This window comes from Capricornis sumatraensis, chromosome 3 (assembly GCF_032405125.1).
Source record: "Capricornis sumatraensis isolate serow.1 chromosome 3, serow.2, whole genome shotgun sequence".
In the NCBI taxonomy this organism is placed as follows: domain Eukaryota; kingdom Metazoa; phylum Chordata; class Mammalia; order Artiodactyla; family Bovidae; genus Capricornis; species Capricornis sumatraensis.
Window position 1 is genome coordinate 106623874 of NC_091071.1, and position 23389 is coordinate 106647262.

General features: G+C 38.1%; 1 protein-coding gene and 1 pseudogene across 2 annotated transcripts in view; both read right to left on the reverse strand.

Moving 5' to 3' along the window:
* Window positions 1–23389, reverse strand: part of RAB3GAP1 (RAB3 GTPase activating protein catalytic subunit 1) — a 123111-nt gene that overhangs the window by 94273 nt on the left and 5449 nt on the right. The window lies entirely within an intron of this gene.
* LOC138075383 (adenosine deaminase domain-containing protein 1 pseudogene) lies at window positions 315–941 on the reverse strand (annotated as a pseudogene).

The window sequence follows — 23389 nt, forward strand, 5'->3', positions numbered from 1 at the left end:
AAAAAAAAAGAAAGATCAAAGCCCAAGGTCAGCAAAAGGAAGGAAATAACAAAGAAAGGAAAAATATAAACAGATCAAAAAAGTAATGAGAGAAAAATAATCAATAAAATAAAATTAAAAAAAAATTAAAGCTATGTTTTTTTTTCAATTGTTCCTCTCCAATTTTATCGTTTGTCTAATTTTTAGCAGGGTATGGAAGGAAATACTCATCTTTGTAGAAGTGTGACAGGTTTGAATAAAATACTAACACATTTTCATAACTATGCATATTTTAATTGTATGCTGTTATAATTTTTAATTGGGTTAATCTTCTTTTAAAAATTATCATAAAGGACTTTCCTACCATAATGTACTTTTGAAACATATACTGGTTCAGGTGAAACAATAGGTTCTGCAGGGATAGGAGGAGGACCTGATATTTCTGAAATTCTTGATTCAGGTTCATTCAGCTGTAGAAGCTCATCAAGAGCTAATTTTGTTGCCTTGGATCTAGACTCCTTTTTGTTTTGTCCCAGTCCAGTCTTGTACTGAATATCATCCACCACAGCACAGAAAGCAAAATATGGTCCCATAACATTACCTGTTGTCACTGTTTCATTCAGGTCAAGCTGAACCTGCTGCATTTGTGCAAACTGGTGCAAGGCTGATACAGGATTTATCTCTCCACGTTTGTATTTCATTATAAATTCTTTAGGTATTTTTTTCGGAGGAAGGACAGCATTTGAAATAGATGAAAGACCTTTGGAAAGCAATGGTTCTGGAAAATTACCCATCACTTGCGTAACCTTGGATGCCATGTTTGACAGGCTGTAACTTTCTGAGGAATATCCTGTGGGTGTAGTTACCGTCTGGGCTGATGGCTGAACTGGCAAGTTCTTTTTCAGCATTTCGGCAAAGCTAGGAACCCGAGAACTCTGAAACCAGTCATTGTTGCCAGACATTTTCTCACCAGTATTGTCCTTCTTGCCCAGCTGGCCGGACTTCGCTGGTGGGCAGCTCTGACCGAGCCGCAGGCCAGGTCGCAGGCTGGGGTCTCGCCGGCCAGCCGACGACGATGCCGTTGCTTCTTTCTCCCGGCCTCAACCTCTCACTTCAGATGGCTTGGCCTGAGAGCCATGCAGCCAGAAGGGTGTCTTTCAAAAGCCGCCTCGTGGAGTCACCACAGGACCCGGGCGGACGCCCCACACAGGCCTCATCCCAAAGCTATGTTTTTTAAAGATAAGCAAAATTGATAAACCTTTAGCCAGGCTGATTGAAAAAAAAAAAAAAGAGAACTCAAAGAAAATGAGCTTAAGAGGAGAAATTACAACTGATATCACAGATATACAAAAAAAAGACCATTAGAGAATATTATGAACATATTATATATACCAACAAACTGGACGATCTAGAAGAAATGGATAAATCTCTATAAACATATAACTTTCCAAGACTAAATCAGAAAAAAAGACAACCTGAACAGATGGATCACTAGTAGCGAAACTGAATCAGTAATCAAAAATGTTCCAAAGTCCAAAACCAAATGGCTTAACAGAGGAATTTTATCAGGCAAAGAAGAGCTAATAACTATCCTTCTCACACTATTCCCAAAAACTGAATAGAACACTCTCTAATTCATTCTATGAAGCCACCATCACCTTCATAAAATTAATAAGACACAAAATTAATAAGACACACCGCATGAACAAAAGGAAAGACAAAAGCCACTTTATCATCTTCATAGACACAGAAAAATCAAGTGACAAAACTCAACTTCCATTCATGATAAAATCTTTCAAAGTGTGTACAAAGGAAACTTATCTTAACGTAACAAAGGCCATTTACAACAAACCCACAGCTAACATAATATTCACCCCAAAACAATCTACAGATAAAATGCAATCCCTATCAAGATTCTGATGACATTTTTCACAGAACTAGAACCAATCCTAAAATTTATATGGAACCACAAAAGACCCTAAATTACCAAAGCAATTCTGAGAAAAAAGAACAAATCTGGAGGTATAACTATTCCAGACTTCAAATATGCAAAGCCACAGTAATCAGAACAACACAGTACTGCCACAAAGAAACACAAAGATCAATGGAACAGAAAAGAGGCCAGAAATAAACCATTAATGGTCAATTAATCCACAACAAAAGTATATACATGTAAAACAATGAAATTAAGCCATGCCCTCACACAAATATACAAAAATAAATTCAAAATGATTTAAAGATCTAAATATAGGATATGATACCATAAAACTCTTAGAAGAGAACACAGACAAAACACTCTTTAACAGAAATCATAGCAATATTTTCAAAGATCAGTCTCCTAGTTGGCAAAAGAAATAAAAAGCAAAAATAAACGAACAGGCCCAATTCAAAATTAAAAGCTTTTGCACAGCAAAGGACTCTCAACAAACAAATACACAACCCATGTGACAGGCCCAAACAATGTGACTGACAAGGGCTTAATTTTCAAAATATATCAACAGCTTATACAACTCAATTAAAAAAAAAAAAGATAGGCAGAAGACCTGAGTAGATGTTTTTCAGACAAGCCATACAGATGGCCAATAGATCCATTAAAACATCACTAATGAGAGAAATGCAAATTAAAACCACAATGAGATACCAACTCACACCTGTCAGAATTGCTATCATCAAAAGGCAACAAACAACAAATGTTGGTGAGTATATGAAGAAATGGAAACTTTCATATAATGTAGGTGGGAATGAAAGCTGGTACAGTCTTTGCGGAAAGAGTATGGAGGGTTCTCAAAAACCTAAAGATAGAACTACCATATGATCCAGCAATTCCATTCCTAAGTTTATATCCAAATAAAGTGAAAATATTAATTCAAAAAGATACATGCACCCAATGTTCATACTAGCCTTATTTACAATAGCCAAAATAGAGAAGCAACCTAAGCGTTCCTCAACACATGAATGAATAAAGTCACACACACACACACATCACACACACACACATCACACACACACACATCACACATCACACACACACACACACACACACACACATATCTCACACACACACTCCCCTATCACCCAGCCACAAAAAAGAATGAAATCCTGCCATTTACAACAACACAGGTGGGCCTGGAGGGTGTTATGCTTAGTGAAGTACATCATACAAAGAAAGGCAAATGCTCTATTATATCACTTATACATGGACTCTAAAAAGTAAAACAAACTAACGGATTTAATAAAACAAAACAGGATCACAAATATTAATATAAAGAATAAATTGGTGGTTACCAGTGAGGAGAGGGAGGAGGGGAGGGGCATGATAGGAGTAGGAAATCAAGAGATACAAACTATTATGTATAAAATAAGCTATAAGGGTATACTGCACAGCAGAGGGAATATAGCCAATATTTTATAATAACTATAAATGGAGTATCATCTATAAAAACACTGATCACTAATACAATACTATCAGCCAATTATACACTTTAATTTTAAAAAGATAACAAAAAAAACCACAAAAACAAACAAAAAAAAAAGATAACAAGTATTGGTGAGGATGTGTTAAGAGTAGGACCCTTATACACTGCTTATACAAATGTAAAATGGTATAGCCACTTTGAGGAAACAGATAAGTTCCTCAAAAAGTTAAAAATAAAGTTACCATATGATCTAGACATTACATTCTTAGGTATATATATAAAAAATTTTTGAAAATATATGTCCATACAAAAAATTGTACCTGAACTTTCATACAAGTATCACTCATAATAGCCAAATGGTGAAACAGCGCATATATCCCATCTACTAATGAATGGATAAATAAAGTGTGGTATATCCATACAATGGAATATTATATGGCAATGAAAATATGTGAAATACTAATAAATGTTACAACATGGACCAACCTTGAAAACTATGCTAAGTGAAAAAAGCAAGTTACAAAAGGCTATATATTGCACATTCCATTTATACACAACGTTCAGAATAGGCAAATCTATAGAGGCAGAAAATATTAATAGGTTAACTGTTGCCTAGGGCTGGGAGAAATGACTGCTAACAGGGATGGGGCTATTAGGGGAAGTGATGTAAATGTTCCAAAACTGATTGTGGTAATTGTTTTAAAACTGACAATATACTAAAAACCACTGAACTGTACACCAAACTGGTGACTTGTATAACATATAAATTTTATCTCAATAAAAAGCAGATTCTCTTAATCACAATGTTCTGCATCTATCCTGTCTGAAAAGGCCAATGGTAGTTTCAAATTTAAACACACAGTAATCTTTAAAGACCAAAAAAATTAAAGAAAAAAAGAGCCAAAATACCACTGGACATTTCATCTATTTCTGGAATAATACAAACAAGTGTTTCTGTAGTCACATGTGACTCTAAAACTGTTTTGCAAGTAGTTTTCCTATAACAAAACAAATATGCAAGTATACTGGCCAAGTAGAATGCAAATAAAAACAAAGAATTCAATTCTCAACAGATATTTGTTCTCCTGATGACCACAAATGTTAACCCCAAAACATAGCAAAAATATGAAAGAACATATTTAATGTAGAAGGCAGACTTTACTCTCTCCACCCATTTGGTTATGAAGTAGACTTGCTACATTTGAGTATGTTTGCTGTAAAATGACTAATATATAACATAGTTTGTAACACTAATGAATGTTTCATGGCAAAGTTCCCAATTCAGCATCTTTATGGTCAGAACAACTGGAGATGAATTAAAAATTAAATCTAATCATTAAAGAAAAAAAAACAAAACAGCCATCTATACACGTTCTAATCCTCACAGGTAGTCTGGCTGGCCCTCAATTTAGATTAGGATTATTCCTCTAAAAGCACAGCAGAGAGGGCAATGTTACTAAGACTCAGTCCAGAAGCTCGTCAGCATGTAACTTTCACTTCAGTTACACAGGATTATTAAAACACCCTAACAAGGGAACGTTGAAACAAAAAGGGAATTTGAGATTATTCCCTCTTGAATCAATAAAGAAACATATTTCATCCAGAAAACATTCAACTATCTAAGAACTCTTAACAGTAAGAGATCCTAGGGAAACGGGACACAGTCAACTACAAGTCAGCCATACCAAATGTAGTAAGCTAGTCCTCAAGGAAGAGAATGAGCCAAGAAGATTCAAAGAGGTACAATACACAACAATTAACACAAATATGACTACTTTAAAGGCAACAAGTACTCATTCACACCACCTTGATTACTCAGCTCTAACAGGTGCTTGGGCCTACCTCATCAGCAACCACAATTTATACTCCTTTTTAAATCAGCCTGACTTACAATTTAAGCCCAGAGTGTTTTATCTCTTGACAAGACCTCCTAATCTTTATAGATGATCTTCTTACTTATATATATGTATCACATTTATGTACAATCACCAGGAATTTTAAGTAATCCAATTAACCCAATATACTGGATGAGATCATTACATTTTTCAAATGTTTGTACAGATTACTTGTGTACCCTTTATAAGAACTAACACCTATTGAGTGTCTACTAAGCCAAATAATTCATATGTAACTTTGTGTGATGTGCATGTTTGTGTATGTACATACATAAAATTTTGTAACACTGCCATTTAAATTTCAACCCTATTTTATGGATAAAAAAAGATTCAGGGGTTTAAAAATCTATCCAAGGTTAACATATAATTAAGTGGTAAGGCTGGAATTTGATCCACCACAGAAATGCATACATAGACGTATAATAAATTCAATAGTACAAATGCAAACAAGGTAAAGAAGAATTTAATGCAAACAAGATAAAGAAGAAGAATTTAAGAGTGGTCAGAACATAAGGAGATAGTTTAATAAATGCCAGTTGAGTGAGTCAGAAACGGATTCATTCAGAAAACTGTATCCCGGTTACTCTTTAGGTAAGGTAAGGCTAACAAGAAAGAGTAGATAATGGTCTGGGGCAGGAAATTGGATGTCTAACTTAGGGAACAAATAGTCCAATTCAGCTGAATTTCTTACAGGAAATAGAAGGGGGGTGGGGGAGGTAAGAGACCTGACACTGGATGTCTACAAATATCAGTTCTAAGAGTTTCAACTTAACCCTATAGGCAATGGAGAGTCTCTGAAGGCTTCTATGTAGGCTTGTAACATGATAACAGTATTAGCTTAGGAGAATTCCTCTTGAACACGCTGGACAGAAAAACAAAATGGTAAAGAGCTAAGGTAGGGAAGATGAAAGTAGAAGAGGTGCACAAAGAAGGGTGCTCAGGAAGTACTTGAGCCCTGTGACTCTTCTGGGAAGGCTGTAGCTTAGGGCAGATCTCTTGGGTTCACAGAAACTTACTAGCTAAATAATCTTGAGCTAGGTTATTTTTCTCACTGTGCCTCAATTCTGATCTATAAAATGGGGATAATAAAAACAGTACCTATTTCCTAATTATATCTGAGGATTAAATGAGATGATATATATAAAGAACTTAGAAAGTGCCTAACATAAAAAAAAGTTCATAGCAGATAGTTAAGCATGTAAACATTCAATAAATGTTAGCTATTATCATATCAAAAAATCAGAAGTGATGTAAAAGTTCTAAGGTATAGTAGAAGCCAGCCCCATAGATAAGGACTTAGAATCTAAGTTACTAAATATCATTCAAGATAGTACTCAGTGTTACCTGTGCATAATTAACCGTGGCATTTCTCTAGAGGTCTAAAGAAAATATGGCCAAAAATATGAAGACAGACAATACCAGGCTCTGGTTTCAATTTGCAGCAATAACTAGAGATTGACAAACAATTAGGACCATCCATTGTCAAAGGACCAACCCAAAGTAGCACTTGCGGGAATTCAAAGCTAATCCCGAAAATACCTACAGAACTCCAAAATACTACAAGGAAAGAAGAAAGCGGGGAGTGTGAAACCTTGAATAGTTGCTAGAAGCAAGAAGCCAGAAACTTGGAAAGAAGTCACCATGAGATGTATCTTTTTCATTAGGTGCTATCTTTTCCTGCCATATGATTAACTCCTAGGAAAAAGCATTCACAACTTAAAATTAAATGAACATCTCTCTGGGGCTGGGACCTAGGTTGTGGCAACATAGCAAAATGCACCAAGAAGGTCAGTGTTAGTTGCTTGGTTGTGTCCAACTCTGGGACTCCATGGACTGTAGCCTGCCAGACTCCTCCACTTATGGAACTCTCCCAGGACATTTCAGCCTGACATTTTGCACGATGTAAGGAGTATTGCAAGGGTGCATATTGTCACCCTGCTTGTTTAACATATATGCAGAGTACATCATGAGAAACGCTGGGCTGGATGAAGCACAAGCTGGAATCAAGATTGCTGGGAGAAATATCAATAACCTCAGATATGCAGATGACACCACCCTTATGGCAGAAAGTGAAGAGGAACTCAAAAGCCTCTTGATGAAAGTGAAAGAGGAGAGTGAAAAAGTTGGCTTAAAGCTCAACATTCAGAAAACTAAAATCATGGCACCTGGTCCCATCACTTGATGGGAAATAGATGCTGAAACAGTGTCAGAGTTTATTTCTGGGGGCTCCAAAATCACTGCAGATGGTGATTGCAGCCATGAAATTAAAAGACGCTTACTCCTTGGAAGGAGGGTTATGACCAAAACCTAGATAGCATACCACAAAGCAGAGACATTCCTTTGCCAACAAAGTCTGCTCAAGGCTATGGTTTTTCCAGTGGTCATGTATGGATGTGAGAGTTGGACTGTGAAGAAAGCTGAGCGCCAAAGAATTGATGCTTTTGAACTGTGGTGTTGGAGAAGACTCTTGAGAGTCCCTCAGACTGCAAGGAGATCCAACCAGTCCATCCTAAAAGAGATCAGTCCTGGGTGTTCATTGGAAAGACTGATGCTGAGGCTCAAACTCCAGTACTTTGGCCACCTCATGCAAAGAGTTGACTCACTGGAAAAGACCCTGATGCTGGGAGGGATTGGGGGCAGGAGAAGGGGATGACAGAGGATGAGATGGCTGGATGGCATCACCAACTTGATGGACATGAGTTTGGGTAAACTTTGGGAGTTGGTGATGGACAGGGAGGCCTGGCGTGCTGCAGTTCATGGGGTTGCAAAGAGTTGGACACGACTGAGCAACTGAACCGAACTGAAGGTGTGGAGAAAAGGGAACTCTTGTTCACTACTGGTGGGAATGTATACTGGTGCCACCACTATGCAAAACAGTACAGAGGCACCCAAAATATTAAAAAACAGAACTACCATATGACCCAGCAATTCCACTTGTGAGTATTTATCCAAAGAAAACAATAAAGATATATGCACCCCACCACTGCAGCTTTATTACAGAGGCCAAGATATATAAACAACTTAATATGGATTAATGGATAAAGAAAATGTGGTATATATGTATACAATGGAATATTACTTCGTCACAAAAAGGAATGAAATCTTGCCATATTCAACAACATGGATAAACTCTGAGGGCACTATACTAAGTGAAACGGATCAGATAAAAAGAGAAACTAATATATAAGGAAACTTTTCAAAAAACAACAAAAAACTAAGCTCACAGACGCAGAGAAAAGATAGTTGGTGGTCAGAGGTGGGGGAGGGGAGGTGAAATGAGTGAAGGTCATTAAAAGGTATAAACTTTCAGTTATAAAATAAGTCAATCATGGGGAGCTAGTGACTATAGTTAATAATACTGTACTGCATATTTTAAAGTTGATAAATCTTAAATTCTCAAAACAAGAAAAAAATGTTACTATGTACGGTGATGGATGCTAACTAGACTTGTGGTGATCATTTTTCAATATATATAAAAATCAAATCACTCTATTGTACAGCAAAGACTAATAAAATGTTACATGTCAATTATACTTCCATTTAAAAAAAAAGGAACAGGTAATCATGGTCAACATTAGATTTAAAGCCATGTTATACAGAGAATTCAATATTAGAAGTGTATTTACTAGAACTAAAAGTTATTAATTTAATATGACATCTCAAAAAGTACTTCAAACTATCTTGTTGAATGGATATAGATAGGTATTTTTAGTACAGTTAATAAAGTTGTCTTCATGCCAAGGAAAAAATTAATACGAAGAAATAAAAGTATAAAAAGAGTTAAGAAAATCTTGGAGGGACTTCCCTGGTGGTCCAGTGGCTAAGATCTTGGGCTCCCAATGCAAAGGACCGTGTTCAATCCCTGGTCAGGGAACTAGATCCCACATGCCGCAAGGCCTAGTGCAGTCAAATAATCTTTTTTTTTTTTTAAGAAAATTTTGGAAGAAAAATATAATGGGAGTATATTTTTGTCCCACCAGACTATACAATAAATATAATAATTAAAATAGCATATTTATAAGAATACAAAGCATTCATATTCCAGAAACAAATCCAAGTATGTACAGAACTCAATATATGGTAAAGAGAGCATAATCAATAATTCAGAAAATGCTGGCTATCCAATAGAATAAAAAAGATCACTGCCCCATTTCATTCACAAAAATTACTTTTAAGTAGTTATCTAAATGTTAAAAAAATCTTTCTTTAGAATAACTAAAAATAGTAAAATACAGAGAAGGTTCTCAGGGTCCAAAAGTCCTCAGACCACATCATGAGAATTTCTGACCTAAAGGGCAGACTAATTTTTGCACAACCAGGGGTAAACCTCAAACTTTGCAAATAAACTCTGCCCCAAATCTTGGCTGTTAAGCCATGCATGTGCAGTAGAAACTCCAGGGTACACTGACAAAGAAGAAACTTCAAAGAAAAGATTTCAGCTGCTGTCACCAACGAAGAGAGAATGGAATTTTACTCCAATTAAGCAAACTGAGTGCTAAAACTAAAAACTGTTCTTCAGAAAACACAACAGAATTTAATCTATACATTCACTCAAAATACAAGTATAAAGTTAAGAAATTATTGGATACACCCCCGCCCCCCCCTCCCAAAAAGGCTTTCCAGGTGGCACCAGTGGTAAAGAATCCATTGCCAGTGCAGGAGATGCAAGGGATGTGGGTCAATCCCTGCGTCGGGAAGATCCCCGGAGTAGGAAATAGCACTCCGGTTCCGTATTCTTGTCTGGAAAATTTCGTGGGCAGAGGGGCCAGGAGGGCTACAATCCATGAGGTCACAAAGACTGAGCAACTGAGTGCACACAAAAAACACAAAACAAATTTAAAAACCCAAGAAAATGTGACGTATACTCAAGAGAATACAGTGAACAAATTCAACCTCAAAACGTAGATGTCACAATTGGAGGCCTAAAGAGCAGTATTTTCAGAAAGACTTAGAGATAAGCAATCACAGAGAATTAGACATCATAAAAGGAACCAAAAAATTCTAGACCTAAAAACTACAATAACTGAATTGGAAAATACCTTAAGTGGGTTTAACAGCAAACTGGAGACAACAGAAGATAAATTCTAAGAAATTCTATGAGAGAGACAAAAAAAAAAGACTGAGTACAGTAGAGCCTCAGAGACCTGTGGGGCAGTATCAAGAAGTCAAATATTACTTAAATTACAGAAAAAGAGACCAGGACAGAAATATATTGAAAAAATAATGGCAAATGGGACTTCCCTGGTGGTCCAGCAGTTAAGACTCAGCACTCCCACTGCAAGGGGGCACAAGTATGATCCCTGATTAGAGAACTAAGGGTCCCAAAGGCTGTACAGTGAGTGTGGCCAAAGAGTAAAAAAGAAATTAATAATAATGCCCAAAATGTCCCCAATTTGGTGAGAAACAAGTTGTTTTTAATATTAATATATTCAATATTAATAAAATGAAACAGGAAAAACACAAAATACACCTATGAATATTCATAGTCAGTCAGCTTAAAAAGATAAAGAAAAAAAATCTTGAAAGTAGCCAGAGAAAAGAGCAGCAAGCTAGAACAAAAATGAGTGTCACCTAATTTCTCATCAAAAATTATAGAGAAAACAATGGAACCACATCTTTATAGAACTGGAGGGGAAATTTTTCAAGCTAAAATTCTTTAGCAAAACTATTCCTCAAAAACCAAGTAAAGGGCTTTCCTGGTGGCTCAGTGGTAAAGAATCTGCCTGCCAATGCAGGAGACATGGGTTTGATCCTTGATCCAGGAGGATCCCACATTGCTCTGGAGCAGCAGAGCCTGTAAGCCACAACTATTGAGCCTGTGCTCCAGAGCCTGGGAGCTGCAACTACTGAAGCCTGAGGCCCCTAGAGCCCATGCTCCACAACAAGAGAAGCCACAGCAATGAGAAGCCCTCGAACCACAACCAGAGTAGCCCCTGCTTGCCACAACTAGATAAAAGCCAGCACAGCCAATAAATAAAATTATTTAAAAAAATAATAAAGATACATTTAAAGATATGCAGATGACACCACCCTTATGGCAGAAAGTGAAGAGGAGCTAAAAAGCCTCTTGATGAAAGTGAAAGAGGAGAGTGAAAAAGTTGGCTTAAAACTCAACATTCAGAAAAAGATCATGGCATCTGGTCCCATCACTTCATGGGAAATAGATAGGGAAACAGTAGAAACAGTGTCAGACTTTATGTTTTTGGGCTCCAAAATCACTGCAGATGGTGACTGCAGCCATGAAATTAAAAGACGCTTACTCCTTGGAAGAAAAGTTATGACCAACCTAGATAGTATATTCAAGAGCAGAGACATTACTTTGCCGACTAAGGTCTGTCTAGTCAAGGCTGTGGTTTTTCCAGTGGTCATGTATGGATGTGACAGTTGGACTGTGAAGAAGGCTGAGCACCGAAGAATTGACGCGTTTGGTGGTGTTGGAGAAGAGTCTTGAGGGTGCCTTGGACTGCAAGGAGATCCAACCAGTCCATTCTGAAGGAGATCAACTCTGGGATTTCTTTGGAAGGAATGATGCTAAAGCTGAAGCTCCAGTACTCTGGACACCTCATGCAAAGAGTTGACTCATTGGAAAAGACTCTGATGCTGGGAGAGATTGGTGGCAGGAGGAGAAGGGGACAACCCAGGATGAGATGGCTGGATGGCATCACGGACTCAATGGACATAAGTCTGAGTGAACTCCGGGAGATGGTGATAGACAGGGAGGCCTGGCGTGCTGCGATTCATGGGGTCACGAAGAGTCGGACACAACAGAGCGACTGAACTGAACTGAAACTGAACTAGCCAGCCAGTATGGCAATTCAAAAAATTCAAAAACAACATATGATGAAAATATTGCACTTTTGGGTATATATTTAAGAGTTGAAAGGAACTCAGATATCTGCACATGCATGTTCACTACAGCATTATTCACAAAAGCCAGAAAGGGGAAATACAGTAAGTCCCCTACATACAAACAAGTTCTGTTCTGACAGTGAGTTTGAAAGTCCCATTTGTTCATAAGTCCAAGAAAGTTAGCCTAAGTACCTAACTAACAATCAGCTATGTAAAGCTGTACTGTAAGAGCTTTATAATACTTTTCACACAAATAATACATAAAAAACAAACAAAAAATAAACCAGTGGCTTCTCTGGTGGTTCAGTGGTAATGTATTCATTAGGGGTCATGAGTTCAATCCCTGATTCAGGAGGATCCCACATGCTGTGCTCATGTGCCACAACTATTGAACCTGTGCTCTAGCACCTGGGAGGCACAATAACTGAGCCCACATCCACAACTATTAAAGCCTGCTGCTGCTGCTGAGTCACTTCAGTCGTGTCCGACTCTGTGTGACCCCACAGATGGCAGCCCACCAGGCTCCACCATCCCTGGGATTCTCCAGGCAAGAACACTGGAGTGGGTTGCCATTTCCTTCTACAATGCATGAAAGTGAAAAGTGAAAGTGAAGTCACTAGTTGTGTCCGACTCTTCGCCACCCCATGGACTGCAGCCTACCAGGCTCCTCTGTCCATGGGATTTTCCAGGCAAGAGTACTGGAGTGGGGTGCCATCGCCTTCTCCGACTGAAGCCCATGCACCCTAAAGCCTGAACTCTGCAACAAGGGAAGCCACTACAATGAGCAGCTCACCACAACCAGAGAAAAGCCCACACAGCAACAAAGACCTAGTACAACCAAAATAATAAAATATTTTTTAAAATAAAACATTTTTCATCCTACAGTATAGTACCTTGAAAGGTACACTGGTACACTACAACAGCTGGCATACAGGGGCTGGCATTGAGTGAACAGACAAGAAGAGTTACTGACTGGAAGAGAGAGAAGATGGGAGATGGCAGAGCTGACGGACTGTCAGCAATATGAGACAGAGGGCAAGCTGCAATTTCATTCACGCCTTACGTGATTAGACATGCGAATCCACATTCACATCTTCGAAAGATCGTAACTTGAAGGTCTGTATGTAAGGGACTTACTGTAACCCAAGTGTCCACTGATGCACAAATAGATAAGCAAAATGTGTTGTGAGTGTGTATAAATACACAGAATGGAGTATTATTCTATCTTAAAAAGGAATGACATTCTGACAAATTCTACCACATGGATGAATCTTAAAGACATTAAGTATGACAGATGAAAAACAAGCTAGACACAAAAGGCCAAATACTGTAAGATTCTACTTATATGAAGGAGCTAAATAAATGAAATTGCAGAAAATGAATAGTGGTTACCGAAGGCTTCAGACTAGGGGCAGTGAAAGAGTTCAGTCTGGCTTGATGAAAACTTGAAATATGTAAAAATACTTAAAGCCACTGAATTTTACATTTGAAAATGTTTAAAATGGCAATCCTTATGTACAAAATGTCCTTGACTTATATTGGGGTTATTATGGCCCAATATATCCTTTATAAATTGGAAATATCATTAAGTTGACATTAATAAACCTTTTCTGTCAAATATTATATAGCTCAGCCTAAGCCTAAAGGTCAGTTTTCATTCCAATCCCAAAGAAAGGCAATGAATACCAAAGAATGTTCAAACTACTGAACAATTGCACTCATCTCACACGCTAGTAAAGTAATGCTCAAAATTCTCCAAGCAAAAAAAAAAAAAAATTCTCCAAGCCAGGCTTCAAAAGTATGTGAACCATGAACTTCCAGATGTTCAAACTGGTTTTAGAAAAGGCAGACAAAGCAGAGATCAAATTACCAACATCCGCTGGATCATGGAAAAAGCAAGAGAGTTCCAGAAAAACATCTATTTCTGCTTTATTGACTATGCCAAAGCCTTTGACTGTGTGGATCACAAGAAACTGTGGAAAATTCTGAAAGAGATGGGAATACCAGACCACCTGACCTGCCTCTTGAGAAGCCTATATGCAGGTCAGGAAGCAACAGTTAGAACTGGACATGGAACAACAGACTGGTTCCAAATAGGAAAAGGAGTACATCAAGGCTGTATATTGTCACCCTGCTTATTTAACTTTTATGCAGAGTACATCATGAGAAACGCTGGACTGGAAGAAGCACAAGCTGCAATCAAGATTGCCAGGAGAAATATCAATAACCTCAGATACGCAGATGACACCACCCTGATGGCAGAAAGTGAAGAAGAACTAAAAAAGCCTGTTGATGAAAGTGAAAAAGTGGGCTTAAAGCTCAACATTCAGAAAACGAAGATCATGGCCTCTGGTCCCAACACTTTATGACAAATAGATGGGGAAACAGTGGAAACAGTGTCAGACTTTATTTTTTTGGGCTCCAAAATCACTGCAGATGGTGACTGCAGCCATGAAATTAAAAAAGACGCTTACTCCTTGGAAGGAAAGTTATGACCAACCTAGATAGCATACCACAAAGCAGGGACATTACTTTGCCAACAAAGGTCCGTCTAGTCAAGGCTATGGTTCTTCCAGTGGTCATGTATGGATGTGAGAGTTGGACTGTGAAGAAAGCTGAGTGCTGAAGAGTTGATGCTTTTGAACTGTGCTGTTGGAGAAGACTCCTGAGAGTCCCTTGGACTGCAAGGAGATCCAACCAGTCCATTCTAAAGGAGATCAGCCCTGGGTGTTCTTTGGAAGGAATGATGCTAAAGCTGAAACTCCAGTACTTTGGCCACCTCATGCGAAGAGTTGACTCATTGGAAAAGACTCTGATGCTGGGAGGGATTGGGGACAGGAGGAAAAGGGGACGACAGAGGATGAGATGGCTGGATGCCATCACTGACTTTACAGACCTGAGTTTGAGTGAACTCCGGGAGTTGGTGATGGACAGGCAGGACTGGCGTGCTGTGATTCATGGGGTCACAAAGAGTCGGACATGACTGAGCGACTGAGCTGAACTGAAGCCAACCTTACACATGCTCAGAACACTTACATTATCTTACTTAGACAAAATCATCTAACACAAAGCCTATTTTATGATATAATACTGAACATCTCACATCATTTATTGAATACTTAAAGTGACCAAAATGGTATATGGGTAGAGAATGGTTTTAAGTGTATCAGTTGTTTACCCTCATGATCAAATTGTTGACTGTGAGCCACAGCTTGCTGCCCTGCATCATGAGAGTGTACTGTACCACATGTACTAGGCTGGGAAAAGATCAAAATTCAAATTTCAATGTACAATTTCCACTGAATGTGTCCAGTTTTTGCATCACACCCGTTGAAAAACTTAAATCACCAAAAGTTAGAAACCATCGAATATTTTACCACAATAAAAAATTAATCAACATAATTAACCACATTCAGAGAATAAAAAAGAAAAATCATATGATTATCTCAATAGATACAGACTAAGATCTGAATAAATTATGATTAAAAAAAACTTCTAGCTAATTAAGACAGAATTTCCCTAGTGGAACTATAGACTCTAACAATGGACAGAGGTTCCTGACACTGTACATATAGGAGGCAGTGATCAAAATTATCCCCAATGAAAAAAAATGGAAAAAGGCAACAAGGTTGTCTAAGGAGGCCTTAGAAATAGATGAGAAAAGAGGAAAAAGGAAAGGTAAAGGAGAAAAGGAAAGATATACCTATCTGAATTCAGAGTTCGAAAGAATAGCAAGGAGAGATAAGAAAGCCTTACTCAGTGATCAATGCAAAGAAATAGAGGAAAACAATAGAATGGAAAAGACTAGCGATCTCTCCAAGAAAAATGGAGATACCAAGGGAACATTTCATGCAAAGATGGGTTCAATAAAGGACAAAAATGGGATGGACCTAACAGAAGCAGAAGATATTAAGAAGAGGTGGCAAGAATACACAGAAAACTGTACAAAAAAGATCTTCAGGATCCAGATAATCACAATGGTGTGATCACTCACCTAGAGCCAGACATCCTGGAATGTGAAGTCAAGTGGGCCTTAGGAAGCATCACTACAAACAAAGCTAGTGGAGGTGATGGAATTCCAACTGAGCTATTTCAAATCCTGAAAGATGATGCTGTGAAAGTGCTGCACTCAATATGCCAGCAAATTTGGAAAACTCAGCAGTGCCCATAGGATTGGAAAAAGTCAGTTTTCATCCCAATCCCAAAGAAAGGCAATGCCAAAGAATGATCAAACTACTGCACAACTGCACTCATCTCACATGCTAGTAATGTTCAAAATTCTCCAAGCCAGGCTGCAGGAATATGTAAACCGTGAACTTCCAGATGTTCAAGCTGGTTTTAGAAAAGGCAGAGGAACCAGAGATCAAATTGGCAACATCCACTGGATCATGAAAAAAGGAAGAGTTCCAGAAATACATCTATTTCTGCTTTATTGACTATGCCAAAGCCTTTGACTGTGTGGATCACAATAAACTGGAAAATTCTGAAAGAGATGGGAATACCAGACCACCTGACCTGCCTCTTGAGAAACTTGTATGCAGGTCAGGAAGCAACAGTTAGAACTGGACATGGAACAACAGACTGGTTCCAAATAGGAAAAGGAGGACGTCAAGGCTGTATATTGTCACCCTGCTTATTTAACTTCTATGCAGAGTACATCATGAGAAACACTGGGCTGGAGGAAGCACAGGCTGGAATCAAGATTGCTGGGAGAAATATCAATAACCTCAGATATGCAGATGACAACACCCTTATGGCAAAAGGTGAAGAGGAACTAAAGGGCCTCTTGATGAAAGTGAAACAGGGGAGTAAAAAAGTTGGCTTAAAGCTCAACATTCAGAAAACTAAGATCACGGCATCCAGTCCTATCACTTCATGGGAAATAGATGGGGAAACAGTGGAAACAGTGGCTGACTTTATTTCGGGGGGCTCCAAAATCACTGCAGATGGTGACTGCAGCCATGAAATTAAAAGACACTATGGTGTTGGAAAAGACTCTTGAGAGTCCCTTGGACTGCAAGGAGATCCAACCAGTCCATCCTAAAGGAGATCAGTCCTGGGTGTTCATTGGAAGGACGGATGTTGAAGCTGAAACTCCAATACTCTGGCCACCTCATGCGAAGAGCTGACTCATTAGAAAAGACTCTGATGCTGGGGAAGATTGAGGGCAGTAGAAGGGGACAACAGAAGATGAGATGGTTGGATGGCATCACCGACTCAATGGACATGGGTTTGGGTGAACTCCGGGTGTTGGCAATGAATAGGGAGGCCTAGCATGCTGTGGTTCATGGGGTGGCAAAGAGTCAGACACGACTGAGCAACTAAACTGCACTGAACTGAACTGTAGATCACAACAAACTGTGGAAAATTCTTAAAGAGATGGGAATACCAGATCACATTACTTGCCTCTTGAGAACTCTGTATGCAGGTCAGGAAGTAAACTCTGTATGCAGTAAGAACGGGACATGGAACAACAGACTGGTTCCATTTGGGAAAGAAGTAAGTCAAGGCGTCCTATTTTCACCCTGCTTATTTAACTTATATGCAGAGTACATCATGCAAAATGTCAGGCTGTATGAAGTACAAGCTGGAATCAAGACTGCAGGGAGAAATATCAATAACTTCAGATATGCAGATGACACCACCCTTACGGCAGAAAGCGAAGAAGAGCTAAAGAGCCTCTTGCTGAAAGTGAAGGGGGAGAGTGAAAAAGCTGGTTTAAAACTCAACCCTCAAAAAACTAGTATCATGGCATTCAGTCCCATCATTTCATGGCAAATAGATGGGGAAACAAATGGAAACAGTGACAGACTTTATTTTCTTCGGCTCCAAAATCACTGCACATGATAACTGCAGCCATAAAATTAAAAGACTCTTGCTCCTTGGAAGAAAAGCTATTACCAACCTAGACAGCATATTAAAAGCAGAGATTACTTTGCTGACAAAGGTCCATCTAGCCAAAGCTATAGTTTTTCCAGCGGTCATGTATGGATGTGGGAGTTGGACTATAAAGAAAGCTGAGCACCAAAGAATTGATGCTTTTGAACTGTGGTGTTGGAGAAGACTTTTGAGAGTCCCTTGGACTGCAAGGAGATCCAACCAGTCCATCCTAAAGGAAATCGTCCAGAATATTCATTGAAAGGACGGATGCTGAAGCTGAAATTCCAATACTTTGGAGTTTGTAAAAGAACTGACTCATTGGAAAAGACCTTGATGCTGGGAAAGAGTGAAGGCAGGAGAAGAAAAGGACGGCAGAGGAGAGCTGGTTGAATGGCATCACTGACTCAATGGACATGAGTTTGAGCAAGCTTCCGGAGTTGGTGATGGACCTGGCGTGCTACAGTCCATGGGGTTACAGAGTCAGACATGACTGAGCAACTGAACTGAACTGATTAAAAACCTCAAACTTTTAGTTTTGAAACATTGGATGTTTCACCACTAAAATTGGGAAGAAGGCAATGATGCCTACTCTCAACAATTCTATTCAAAATTTTATTAAGGGTCCTGGTTACTGCAATAAAAATAAGAAATGAAAGGTAAAAAAATTGAAAAAGTAGTAAACTGTCCCTATTTGGAAACATGACGATGAAGGTAGAAAATGGGAAAGAATTAACAAAAAGATTATGAATCTTTACATTTAACCACATCAAAACACAAAATTAATATAAAAAATTATTGTATGTCTATGAAATAGCAAGGGCTTCCCAGGTGGCTCAGTAGTAAAGAATCCACCTGCCAAGCAGGAGACATAGGTTTGACCCCTGGGTGGGGAAGATCCCCTGGAGAAGAAAATCAAAACTCACTCCAGTATTCTTGCCAAGGAAATCCCATGGATAGAGGAGTCCAGTGGGCTATAGTCCATGGGGTCACAAAGAGTTAGACAGGATTTAGTAACTAAATGTCACTAAATGTCACAACAACAAATGTCCTAGCAAACAAATGAAAAATAAAATCAAAACATAATTCCACTTACAACTGCATCATATAAAATATTTAGCAATAAATTAACAAAAAATATGCAAGCCCTCACCAAAAACTACAAAATACTGCTGAGATGAAGATGACTTAATAAGTGAAGAGATGTCAAGCTTCAAGATTGCCAAAAAGTTACTTATCAAAAAAATCTATTAACTCAACACAATCCCAATCATAGGCCCAGCACAATCATAATCCTTTTTATATAAACTGACAAACTTATTCTAAAATTCATAATGGAAACATAAGGTCCTAGAATAGACAAAACAATCTGGGAAAACAACAAAAGCTAGAAAGTCTGCATTCACTAAATTTAGGACTTATTCTAACACTATTCCGTGGTTCTCAGTTGGAGGCAATTTTGCACCTCAGGGGACATTTGATGGCTCAGCGGTAAAGAATCCGCTTGCAATACAGGAGACACAGGTTCAATCCCTCAGTCAGGAAGATCCCCTGGAAAAGGAAATGGCAACCCATTCCAGTATTCTTGCTTGGGAAATCCCATGGACAGAGGAGCCTAGTGGGCTACAGTCTGAGGGGTCACAAGAGTCAGGCACAACTTAGTGACTAAACTACCACCAGATACATTTTTGGTTTTCACCACTGGGAGGATGCTACTGAAATCTACTAGGTAGAGGCCAGAGATACTAATAAAATTCTATAGTACACAGTACACCGCCACAACAACCTGGCCCAAAATTTCACCAGTGCCAAAGTTAGGAACCCCTAAACTACAATAGCCAAGACAACGTGGTCTGTTGTTCAGTCGCTCAGTTGTGCCCAACTCTTTGTGAACCCAAAGATGCAGTACTCAAGCCTTCCCTGTCCGTCAGCATTTCCTGGAGTTTGCTCAAACTCATGTCCGTTGCGTTGGTGATGCCATCCAACCATCTCATCCTCTGTTGCCCCCTTCTCCTCCTGCCTTCACTCTTTCCTAGCATCCGGGTCTTTTCCAATGAACCAGCTCTTTGCCTCAGGTAGCCAAAGTATTGGAGCTTCAGCATCATTCCTTCCAGTGAACACTCAGGGTTGATTTCCTTTAGGATTGACTGATTTGATCTCCTTGCTGTCCAAGGGACTCTCAAGAGTCTTCTCCTACACCACAGTTCGAAGGCATCAATTCTTCCGTGTTCAACCTTTTTTTACTGTCCAGCTCTCATATCCATACATGACTACTAGAAAAACCATAGCTTTGACTATATGGACCTTTGTAGGCAAAGTAATGTCTCTGCTTTTTAATATGTTACCTAGGTTTGCCATTGCTTTTCTTCCAAGGAGCAAGTGTCTTTTAATTTCATGGCTTCAGTCACCATCCACAGTGATTTTGGAGCTGAAGAAAATAAAAGTACTGATGTCAGTACAATGTGCTACTGACAATCAGGATTTTCCAATAGATAAATGAAACAGAATACAGATTCCAGAAGGTAAACTCCAGGTCAACTGACTGACAAAGGCATCAATGGAATTAAATGGAATAAAGAAGTGTTTTCAACAGAAGGTCCTAGAATAAGATAGCCATGTGTAAAAACTGAACTGCGATTCCCACCTCACCACACACATTAGTTCACAATGGGTCAGAGACTTAAATAAAAAGCTAACATGCTAAATTCTAGAAGCACAGTATCTTTACAACTTAGCAAAACAATCTGTGAAGACTTAAAAGCAGAATACACAACTACAATTTGATAAAAACCCAATTAAAATATGGGCAGGGGACTTCCCTGGTGGTCCAGTGGATAAGAGTCCACCTTCCATTGCAGGGAACATGGGTTTAGTCCCTGGTCAGGGAACTATGATCCCACATGCTGTGGGGCAGCTACTAAGCCCACAGGCCAGAACTACAGAGCCCACGTGCTCTGGAGCACATCTTCCTCAACCAAAAGTAAATAAATTAAATACAGACAAAAAACTTGAACATTCGACATTTCACCAAAAATGATACACAAATGGCTAACAACCACATGAAAAAAATGGTCAGTACCAATATTTCTCACAAAATACAAAAGTAAAACAAGAAAGAGAAATACATATTAATTCCATAAACTACAAAACAATTGTGCATATATGTGCTCAGTCACTCAGTTGTGTCCAGCTCTTTATGACCCCATGGATTGTAGCACACCAGGCTCCTCTGTCCATGGAATTTTCAGGAAAGAATACTGGAGTGGGTTACCATTTCCTATACCCATTGGGAAGACTAAAATTTACAGGACTGAAAACAAGCAATTGTTGGTGAAAATATGAAATTACCCCAACTCTCACATATTGCTGGTGGTTAGGTAAAATGTTACAACAGCTCTAGCAGTTTCTCATAAAGTATACACTTACCCTAGGACCCAGTAATTCTACTCTGATATTTACCCAAGAGAAATAAAAACTTACGTCTACAAAAGGCCTCACATAAGAATGGTCTCCTTTATTCATAACTGTGAATACATCTGTCAACAAGTGATGCACTGTGGTATATTCATACAGCAGACCACTATTTAGCAATAAAAATAATGATACATCCAACAACCTAAATAATCTCAAATACTATGTAAAACAAGCCAGCAGAAAGAGTATGGTACTGTATGATAACATGCATATCCAATTGTAGAGTAGGCAAAGTAATCTATGGTTTAAAAGAAAAAAGGAAAAGAACAGCAGATGCCTTGGCAGGGCAGCGGGCATGGGGGCAGCATGAATGAGGAACATGGACATCAAGTGGAAAGGTTCACTACAGACATTTCTGGGATAACAAAAATGTCCAATATCTTGAGTGAAGATGCTTACATGATGTAAACATTTATCAAAATAAGCAGTTTTGTGCATTATGTATATTTGATATAAAACAACTATTTTTTAAAAATCTAGTAGGGAGGGGAGTAGACAGATAATATTGAAATAAGAAATTGAAGAACTGCTGAACCTGAGTGACAGGCACATAAGGGTTCATTATACTACTTTTGTTTACCTTATATATGCCTGAAACTTTCCATAATCAAAGGTATTTAAAAAATAACTTCTCTCAATTCCCTCTCAGTGGAGGAAGAAAACTAATAATCAACTGTTCTTGACATAAATTACAATCTTACTTCTTATTTCTCTGAGTTTTCTTTATGCTGAATAATCCATCCCTTACACTTTCTTTAATTTTATTCACCACAGCATAGCTCGCCTTGAAACCGGTTCAGATTTTCCATGATTGACTTACTTATTACTACCTGTAGGGATAAAAGGATTGGAAAGAGCTAACCCTCCTTTCGCCCATACTACCTAATAGCAATATGATACCTACACTGAATATATTTCCTAACTCAAACCCCAACATTGAACTTAGCATCTAGAATTTTAATAATTTTAATCTTATTACCTCCCTCTCATGAGAATTCATTTGCAATGGCAAATAAGGATCTTATCCTATTGACTATTTTTTTAGATATGGCACATAAAGGATACCCAGTGAATATGTATAAATCAAATATTTAAGAAATATAATATCAGAGCTCACAAATACACAGTTTGGCTCTCTTACTAATAGTACAAATTATTTCCCATCTCAGTTATATCCATTGTGTTTTGCCTTTAACCTTATTGGTATGTATGTCTTCATTTCAGGTGGAATAGATCTGTGTTTAAAAACTTCACATCTCTTTACTCAAAAATGTAATCATATAATATTTTAAAACAGTAAGTCAATTTAATCTATATATTTCACTGTATGAAGTGATGTGATTTCTATATATATTTTTTTATATTTGTTTTTTCTGCTCTTACCCATATGGATAATGAAAAAAGTCACAATGCTTTGAAAATCTCAAATTCTGTTAAATCACCATAAAGCTAAAAATCTCTAGAAGTATGAAAATTCAGAGTTCCTTAAAAACAGCTAAACTGCAGTTAAGAATAGTTTAACAAAAACAAAGATTACCTGAAAAGAATTTGTCTAACAAAGCACCTATATAAGCCCAAGACCAAGTTGTTAGTTCCCTCCCATGACATACAGGAAATCAAGGTTTGTTCTCAGAGCATGTGCTTCAGTAAACATTTGGAGTATGGTTTATAAGCAAAACCATCATTATCTTGGATTAGGATTTTCAAACATTCTAAGGGAGAAAGCACGAGAAAAGTAACCATCAGGAGAAGCAGAAATAAAATTACTCACAAAGAACGACATTATACATATAAAATTTTATTATTAAAAAACAGTTCAGAAATATCTTACAAATATTAATTGCCACAGATTCAAATCCAAGTTCTTCCAGAAGCCATTTTATATTCATAAATTATACA